Raw genomic sequence first — 9,516 nt, forward strand, 5'->3', positions numbered from 1 at the left:
TACCTTTTAAATGTCCTTCAGTGTTCTCTTCCCTGTCCCCTGAGGGGTCAGTATCCCAAAGGCCATTTACAGAGCATATGTTTTAATAGTACAGAAAAGTTGCTAAGTGTCTCCTTGTCAAAGAACAGGAGACATGATGCTCAAACTCTGGAATTGGAAGCTTTCCTGGATAATTTGATTAAGCTGGTGGAGCATCCCTAATCCAGAAACCCAAAATTTGCTCCCAAACCTGAAGCTTTTTCAGCACCAACATGAGGTCAGGATTGGAAATTCTTGTGGAGAAGAGCACCCATGCGATGGGTGGCATAAAAACACTGCAGCACAGGCCGGCAGGTGGCATGGTGGTTAGGGTGCTGTTTCCCATGTGGTTAACTCCAGTTTGAGTTCTGAACCCAGTAGCTTGGAAAACACACTGAGCAGGTGCACACGCGTGCTGAAAATTCGAAGAGGGAAATAGAGGAGAAGGGATTGTGATATGGCCATCCCTCCTTGATTGGGGAACAAGGGAGTGACTTCTAACTTACCATATCTCTCTCTGTCTCTGTCTGTCTCTCTCCAGCAAGTACACAGGTTATATGACAGAAATCTAAAAAAAAAAAAAAAAATGGCGGAAATACAAGACTATTGTTTAAAATTATCTTCAGGCTGTCTGTATATGACATATATAAAACATAAATTAATTTTAGGTTTAGACTTGGGTCCTATCCCCAAGATACCTCATTATATATATGCAAATATTCCTTTTTGTGTGTGTGTGGAGAGTTTGTTTGTTTGTTTGTTTGTTTTTGTTTTTTTGTTTTGTTTTTTTGCTATAGGGCACATGTGCTTGCCAGAAAGACAGAGAGAGACAGAGAGACAGAAAGCAAGAAATCACCCCCCAGGGGGGATGGCCTTGCTGCAATCCCTTCTCCTCCATTCTCCTCTCGGGATCTTGGGCACGCACACACGCACCCGGCGTGAGTTTAAGCCACCAGGTCTGGGACTCGAACTGCAGTCGACTACATGAGAGTCCAGCGACATAGTCATTACGCTAACTGCCGGTCCCCGATATATATGCAAATATTTTGAAATAAAAAAAAATTCAGAATCCAAAACATTTCTGATCCCAAGCATTTTGGATAAGGGATATACAATCTGTACCTTGATTTCAGGCCTAGATATGCCACTGCCTTCCCTACAGAAATCCAGCCTAAGCAATCTAGCCCAGACTTGAGTAGCTGCTTATGGATGATTCTAGGAACATGATGCTGAAGAATCTGAATTTACCCCACCACAAACATCTATCAAAGACCTAAAGGCCAACAGAAAGCTCAGAACATGGTTACTGGATCCATGGGAGGCTCCAAATCATCTGCTGGCAAATTTCTTCCCATGTATCTGCTCTGCAGTATGGAGGGAACATTCACCTTTGACAAAATCTTGCAAAGTATGTTAATAGCAATACTGTTGTAGGGACCAGCAGATGGTGTAATGGCTACGTTGTTGGGCTCCCGTGTAGTCAACTGCGGTTGAGTCCCGGACCCAGTGGCTTAAACTCACGCCGGCTACATGTGCAGGGCAAATTTCTTCCCATGTATCTGCTCTGCAGTATGGAGGGAACATTCACCTTTGACAAAATCTTGCAAAGTATGTTAATAGCAATACTGTTGTAGGGACCAGCAGATGGTGTAATGGCTACGTTGTTGGGCTCCCGTGTAGTCAACTGCGGTTGAGTCCCGGACCCAGTGGCTTAAACTCACGCCGGCTGCATGTGCAGGTGTGTCCGAGATCCCAGGAGGAGAATGGAGAAGGGATTGTGGTATGGCCATCCCCACTGGGGGGTGATTTCTCACTTTCTGTCTCTCTCTTTCTGGCGAGCTCATGTCCCCAAAACCTCTCCATATAAATAAGTAAATTAATTAATTTAAAATAAAATAATAAAAAAGCAATACTGTTGGAGGTTTTAGTTAGGGAATTTAGCTCATTTTTCCTCTTAAATATAGCTAAAAGGAATATAGACGTTATTATCTATCTTCCTGTATTTGTAATTCCCGGCTTGTAGGTGATTATTATATATAGTAAGAAAAAAATTATTGGAACTATTTATAGACAGACACTCTGAGCATAAAAAGGTGTTTATATTTAATATTAAAGTATAGAAGTATTCATAGGAATTTATGCCTCAGATCTAGCAAGAATTCATTGTAGTTAAGATGACTATATAAATGACCAAAGCCATTCAGATTGCTTGAACAAAAATAATTATCTTACAATAAAAGCCTGATTTTTTGAATCAGTAAACACTGATTGTTTTGCCCTATCTCACTATCCTATTAAACTCCCAATTCTCAATAGTTCCTAAATGGAGAAATGCTTAATTGGATTATTCTGTTTATTGATGTTCTGGCTTAGTTTTCTTTTGTAATAAGAGACTGTGAAGAGAGTTGTATATCTGGGTTTGTAATTTAGTGTCAAATTATATTTAGTTATTAGTATAACTTGCAGTGAGCAATTTCTGATTGTTTCAGCCAACTGGAGACCAAACATTGCCCCTTAGTTATTAAGAACCATTAGTAATCATGAGAATAACGCTCCAGTGACTTGCTCTTATTTCCTCAAGCTTTTGTATTCCTAAAATCAGAGAAAGCCCTCTGGACTGCTCTCTCTCTCTCTGCCGCCATTTTCATTCTACTCAGTTTTGCCCAGAGGCTACATTTCTTTAAAGATGATTTTTCTAAATACTTGCCTGAAGCCTTTGCTCAATTTGTAGCTCTCAAATCAGTCCTCCGGGTCACAACAAAGCACCTCTCTAGTCAACGAAACCCATAATTTGTTTGGGGATGTTTTCCTCTCCATTATTTTAATTGCAGTCTCTAAGTTGGAATTTCTCTTAGTGCAGCTGGGATCAGTACTGTTATTTCTCTTTCTTCTTACTTTCGATACTTGGCGGTTCTTGCCTCGTTCTTCGACAATGAGGCCTCTTGGTGAGTATGTATGTATGTTTCAGCTAGGAAGTGTATTTGGCTACAAATGGAGAAAAGTAATGACTAAACAGTAGGGATTTATTTTCTTGTTTTTCTTTTTTTTTAGTTTTCTGCTATAGTGCACTTGTGCTTAACAAAGAGAGACAGAGAGGGGAAATGAGAAATCGCCCCCTCAAGGAGGATGGCCATGCCGTAGTCCCGTCTCTTTCATTCTCTCAGGATTTGGGGCACACATGTACACACACCCAGAGTGATTTTTTTTTTCTTTCTTTTTCTTTTTTTTGAGAGATTTTTGCTATAGAGCACATGCACTCACCAGAAAAACAGAGAGAGACAGAGAGACAGAAAGCAAGAAGTCAACCCCCCCCCCCGGGGGGGGAGCGCCAAATCACTTCTCCTCCATTCTCCTCTCGGGATCTTGGGCACGCACGCACACACGCCTGGTGTGGGTTTAAGCCACCGGGTCTGGGACTCGAACCACGGTCAACTACATGGGAGTTCAGCGACATAGCCATTACACTAACTGCTGGTCCCACCCAGTGTGATTTTTCAAGCTACTAGATCTGGGCTAGACTCCCAGTTGACCACGTGGGAGTCTAGCACCTTAACCACCAATCCACCTGTTGGCCTGGGATTTGTTTTCTTCTAACATTAAAAAAGAAATCCAAAGAGGTTGTATAGTTCTGATGTGGAAGCTCCTTTAATCATTCTGCTACACAATTCTTGACTTTTGGGTTTGATCCTCAGGATTGCCTCAGAATTATATATGACTACCTCCACCACAGCCACCACATCCTACCCTAAAGAGAAAGGTAGAAGGTACCTGCCAGTTGAGTCATCCCCATTTTTTTTTTTCAGAGATTTTTGCTATAGGGCATGTGCATTCACTGGAGACACAGAAAGCCAGAAACTACCCCCCAGAGAGAATGGCCATACTGCAATCTCTTCTCCTCTACTTTTCCTCCCAGGATTCTGGGCACGAGTTTCAAGTTGCCAGGTCTGGGACTTGAACCATGGTCAACCACTTGGGAGTCCAATCCCTTAACGACTTATGCTAACTGCTGGCCCCCATCCTCACTTTTTAAGGAGATTTGTTTTCCTAAACAGACTATCCAGTATTTTCTCTTATCCCTATTGGCAAGCTCTTCATCACATACTTATCTCCAGCTACAAGGAATCTATAAAATGTTTGTTTTCTTTGGCTACATTGCTATCACCAGTATGCTTCTGTTAGTAAGGAAGAAACGGACCCTGGCCTGCTTCTCCATTCAGTCAGGGGTGTAAAACTTGGCCCTAAACCCATTCAAGAGAAAGCCCTTTGAGCAGTCAGTGAAGCTAACAGAATGGATTCCTTCTGAAGAGAAAAAAATAATCTAAGTCTAAAGTCTTAAATCTATCCTTTACAATATAGGTTTTGCATAGCCCAGAATGCACTACTAAGATTCTGAGCTCCATGGGCTGAGGCTACATGCAAGGCCTGGGTTCAATTTCCAGTCCAATCTAAAGGCTGGACTCCCACAAACCCAGCATCTTGGGAAGGCTGAAGCAGAAGGATCACAGGCTCATGGTCAGCCTGAAGAACATAACAAGACCTTGTCTTAAAAAAAGGAGCAGGGAGGTGGCCCCATAGTGCAGTGGCTAATCCCTGTGTAGAGAAAGCTGTATCCCATATGACCAACCAGGGTTCAAGTCTCAGCTCCAGTGGCTTGAAAAACACATCACCAGGCATGTTCATTCATAGGTGTTCAGGATTCTGACAGGATGGAGAATTAGAGGAAAAAAGGATTGTGTCATGTCAGGTCCCATTGAGGATCTCTCTGTTTCTCTCTCTCTCTCTCTCTCTCTCTCTCTCTCTCTCTCTCTCTCTTCCTCTTATATGCACATGTGCCCCTGCATTAAAAAAAAAAAAAAAAACAGGAGGGAGTGGCCTAGGTGGGCCTGGTAGCTTATGCCTGTGGTCTCAGCTGGAAGGCTGGGGCAAGAGGGTTGGACATAGTGAGACCATGCCTTAAAACAAAAAGTGTGTGTGTGTGTGTGTGTGTGTATATATATGTGTGTGTGTGTGTGTGTGTGTGTGTACACACAAATTTTTTTTTTTTGAGAGGTTTTCGCTATAGGGCGCGTGTGCTCACCAGACAGACAGAGACATAGAGACAGAAAGCGAGAAATCACCCCCCAGGGGGGATGGTCACGCCGCAATCCCTTCTCCTCCATTCTCCTCTCGGGATCTTGGGCACGCATGCACACGCGCCTGGCGTGAGTTTTAAGCCACCGGGTCCAGGATGCGAACCGTGGTCGACTACGTGGGAGTCCAGCGACATAGCCATTACGCTAACTGCTGGTTTCCACACACAAATATTTTATATATGTATATGTATGTGTAACAGTATACAGTAAGAACATGTTTTCCAAGTACACTTGAAAAATAACATCTCCCTGCAAACTAGATAATCATATTCAGAGGGCTGAGTAGAGAGAAGAGTAACAAGTTTGCTATGTTTCTGCCTGCCTCAATTGCAGGCCACTGTCCCTGTCACATTGACTTGGCGTAATGCCCTCCGTGTGACCAGAGGGTGAAGGGCTGTCCCACAGCTGCATTGGTGCAGTTCCCACTTGTTGGTCCTGGCAACAGCTCCCACACCTCATTGTCATTCCGTTGCTGCTGTCAGCCTCTCTCAACTGAACGGCTTGTTTCTGAATGATTCCTGATTCCTGTTTGGGATTCGAGCTTTGATTCTTCGCTCACTATTAGAAAATGGGCTTTTCTGTGTCTGCAAGTGCTTAACATTCTCGTCACACTCCCTTCCCCATTAGTTCTTGGGTTCACGGGCTCATACCTACTTCCTTGGTGCGAGCTAGCATTGGCATCAACCTTCTGGCCTGGTCGGTTACAGCTAATTTTTCATGACAGGAATTATGATGAGTGCTCCTTTCAGAGAACTCTAGTCACTCCATTTAATTGTTTTCCCTTTAAAATGCAGGGGAGGGACCAGCAGTTAGCATAATGGCTATGTTGCTGGACTCCCACGTAGTCGACTGTGGTTCAAGTCCCAGACTCGGTGGCTTAAACTCACGCCGGGCGCATGTACGTGTGTACCCAAGATCCCGAGAGGAGAATGGAGGAGAAGGGATTGCTGCATGGCCATCCCCCCTGGGGGGTGATTTCTTGCTTTCTGTCTCTCTGTCTCTCTCTGTCTGTCTGGCGAGCGCATGCACCCTATAGCAAAAATCTCTCCGAGAAAAAATAAAAGAACTAAATAAAATGCAGGGGACTGCTTCCCCTACTGCCCATGTTGATGGGAAAAAAAGAAGGGTACCCCTAAGGGAAAGGTACAAGAGCAGTGCTGTGATCAGATGTCCTAGATTCGAATCCTGTTTCCACCATGAATTAGCTGTGTGCTCTCGGGCAAGTCATGTGCCCTCGCTGGTCTTCAGTTTCCTCCTTTATAGAACAAGGCCGTGGGCTGGCTGGCCTCTGAAGACCCTTCCAGAAGCTCCAGGATGCTAACAAATGAATGTCTTAGAAACTCCTCTAAAAAGAGACTGAGGAAGGAAGAGAGGAAGGGAGGACGGAAGGAAGAACGGAAGGCAGGCAAGCCAGAAAAGAGAGGGAAGGATGGGAGGAGAGCGGGGAGGAAGGGAAGGAGGGTGGGACAGAAGAATGAGGGGACTCTACCTTTTCTCTTTGCTCCCTCTTTGACCCAGAATAAAGATCTGGAGGACTGGGCATCCGCTCTGGTGGCCTGTAGTCTTAATCCCAGAGCGAGGGCTGGTCAAAATCAACCAGAGCTTCTCAGAGCTGGGAGCCCTCTGTATGCCAGTGGCGGCAGAGAGGCCGGTGAGGGCAACAGCTATGTCTTGGCCATGGAGACACAGATCACACCTATTTAAATATCCCATCAGCAATGAGCTCTGTAATACACAATCGTGTCTTTCCAATGTGTTGCCTTTAGAGCTCCTACATTTGCTTCTTAAGTCACAATGAGTTTCTTTTTCTCCTCCTCTCCTCAAAGAAGTGCACAGGTCTGGGTAGGAGAAGGCCTATGGACTGTTAGATGTCATCCCACTTCCTCCACCCCGGGATGACTGACTGGCACTTCTACTGACAGTGTTCCCTGTCACTGCCCAACTCTGGGGAGAGTGGCCGAGGGCCGTCTGTAATGGATGACTTGACTTTGTACTGATGATCTTTTTTTCCCAGTTTCAACTGGTCCTTTTGCCTTTTTCAGGTTGATAGGGAAGGCAGGCTTTCCTGTTTTGTTTCTGAAAAGCTGAACACACTGTTGGCGCTCAGGAGATCGCAGTAAATCATAACACTTCCTAAGTAAGATCAAATTCATGTGTATTAGAATGTTTGGTTGTCTTTCTAGAAATCTGGTTAGAAGATCATCAAGCCACTATGCACAATTTGCATTCTTCAGTAGTTTAAATAAAAGGGGGGAAATTTTATACTCAAGATAACAGAAAAACAATAATTATGCCAAGAAAAAGAAGTCACCTGTGCCACACATACGAAATTCCCATAGTGTGTGACCGAGTATTTCCATTCAAATAAAGATGATAACCATGCTTAGAGAATTACTCTTAGAAGATGGTGAGAGCTTAAAAATTACATATTTTTCAGGAAGGTCTGACATTTCTTAAGGATATCTAGACCTAGAATAATGCGAGTGGGAAACAGTGAGAGAATGAACTAGCTCTCTCTATTTGAGGCTATTCTACTGGAGTCTTCTCTATTGGCCCTCCTCATTTTGGCCCTTAAACCGTTCCACTCAAAACTCAGTGTAGTCATAAGCTCTTTACCTGACACCTTACAAACTGCCAGCCATGGCAGGAATGGCTAAAAATGCTTTGCAGTTTTATGTTCTTTTATACTTTCAAAGCAGAGATGGTGAAAAATCAGTCAAATTGATACCGAGGGAGTCTCCCAGTCAGTAGGCAACACCCCTGAAGGATTCTGTGCCTGCAGAAATTAGGGAGAAATCGCTTCAAACAGTGTATTCTACTGATCTGAGCCCAGAAGCATGTGCCAAGCTGTGCAAAAAAAGGCAACTATTCAGGATGGTTAAGAGTCACTGAATTTGTTCTTCAACCTACCTGGACCTCTAATTCTGGCTCTCCTGTTTTCTCTCTAGCTTTCTGTTCCCAACTTCCTGCTCTTTCCTTCTCATACCACAGGTCGCTTCTATTTTCTACTCTTGTCCTCCTTGCTGGCTCTAGGTCCCATGGAATCCAACCCCTTGACTTTGCTGGCGCTGCCATGTCAGTGAACTTCCCTTGAGGCAGCCCTGACAAGGCACAACTGGAGCTCTGGGGCCCTAGACACACTCCTATCTCAAGGCAAAAAAGATTGGGTAGATCAAAAGTGTTTTCAAATAGGAAAGTCCAGAAATTTTAGCTCATTGCAAGGCCCCACACTGTGTCTAGAGCCACCTTGGGAGCTTCATTAGGTCTGCCTCGCTGCACTCTCTGTGAAGACATCCCTTCCCTTCCATCCTGGGGCTATCTTCTCCCACACATCCTTCCACGTAAATGTCATCTCCTCCCTTCAGTGTCTCAGTAGCTTCCACTTTTCCTTGCAATTTCAGGATACTGAACATAATATGCTTTGATTTTGTCTTTGGTCACATTTGTGCAGCCTTCAGCATTTTAGAGGGAAAGATAAGCTCACAGCAATTTAATTAGTAAGTAGATGTAGTAAGTAGATGTGGGCAGGTGTTTTCAAAGCAATACGTTGGAAAGATATGATTGCATTCTGTGGAGATCACACTGAAGGGGGATTTTTGAATAAGATCTGTGTATCCATATATATGAGCTAAATTTAGACCTGGGATAATGAAATCCTTATTTTCTTTCTGCTTTTATTACAGAAGATGATAATTTATGGCAAGTTTTTCTCATGTTAGAGACAGTTCTTAATCACATCTCCAAAGAGGGGAGCTCAGTACTTTGGAAGAGGGTGGTAGTACCCAATTTCACTTTGATCTATTTGTAAATGTTGCCTTTGTTGTTTGCTTTCATCTGCAATGCTTTCCCCTTTACATTCTCAGAACAAATATCCTTTCAGTGTCATTCCATAAGATCTAGGCAAAACTCAAATCGAGTCATTAGTCCTCATGAAGAGCAATTTTAGCCATTAAACTTGTTTGATTTTGTGATTAGCATATACACAGGTTTGCTGGGGTGTGGGGTGGGGAAGACTTAAAATTCTACTTACTCCACCCACGGTGACCCCCCACTACAGTAAGCGTATCAAAAGAAAAGCCTCTGATATTCTCCAAATTAGAATGTAGTCCTTTAGACAATGTTAGTTGTGGAACTTGAATGTCTCATTTCAGGTCTGTCATTATTTCCATTAATTTCCTCCTTACTCAGTTTCTAAAGGGCTTCTTAGTAATACTAATGATGTTGTTTGATACACTTTTAAGTATGACAGTTGCCTTAAGATAAATGCAAGCATTGGAAAGATGGCGCATTTCTTTTCTTTTCTTTCTTTCTTTTTTTTTTTTTTTTTTTTTAGGCTTTTTTTCTTTAGGGGGGGGGCCCTTCCCAG

At 43.5% G+C, this 9,516-nt stretch overlaps 1 protein-coding gene across 1 annotated transcript in view; it reads left to right on the plus strand.

Moving 5' to 3' along the window:
• Nucleotides 1-9,516, plus strand: part of FAM124A (family with sequence similarity 124 member A) — a 78,577-nt gene that overhangs the window by 12,511 nt on the left and 56,550 nt on the right. The gene's annotated exons all lie outside the window — the stretch shown is intronic.

This window comes from Tupaia chinensis, unplaced genomic scaffold (genome assembly GCF_000334495.1).
Source record: "Tupaia chinensis unplaced genomic scaffold, TupChi_1.0 Scaffold000037_20, whole genome shotgun sequence".
NCBI classification, from domain to species: Eukaryota; Metazoa; Chordata; class Mammalia; order Scandentia; family Tupaiidae; genus Tupaia; species Tupaia belangeri.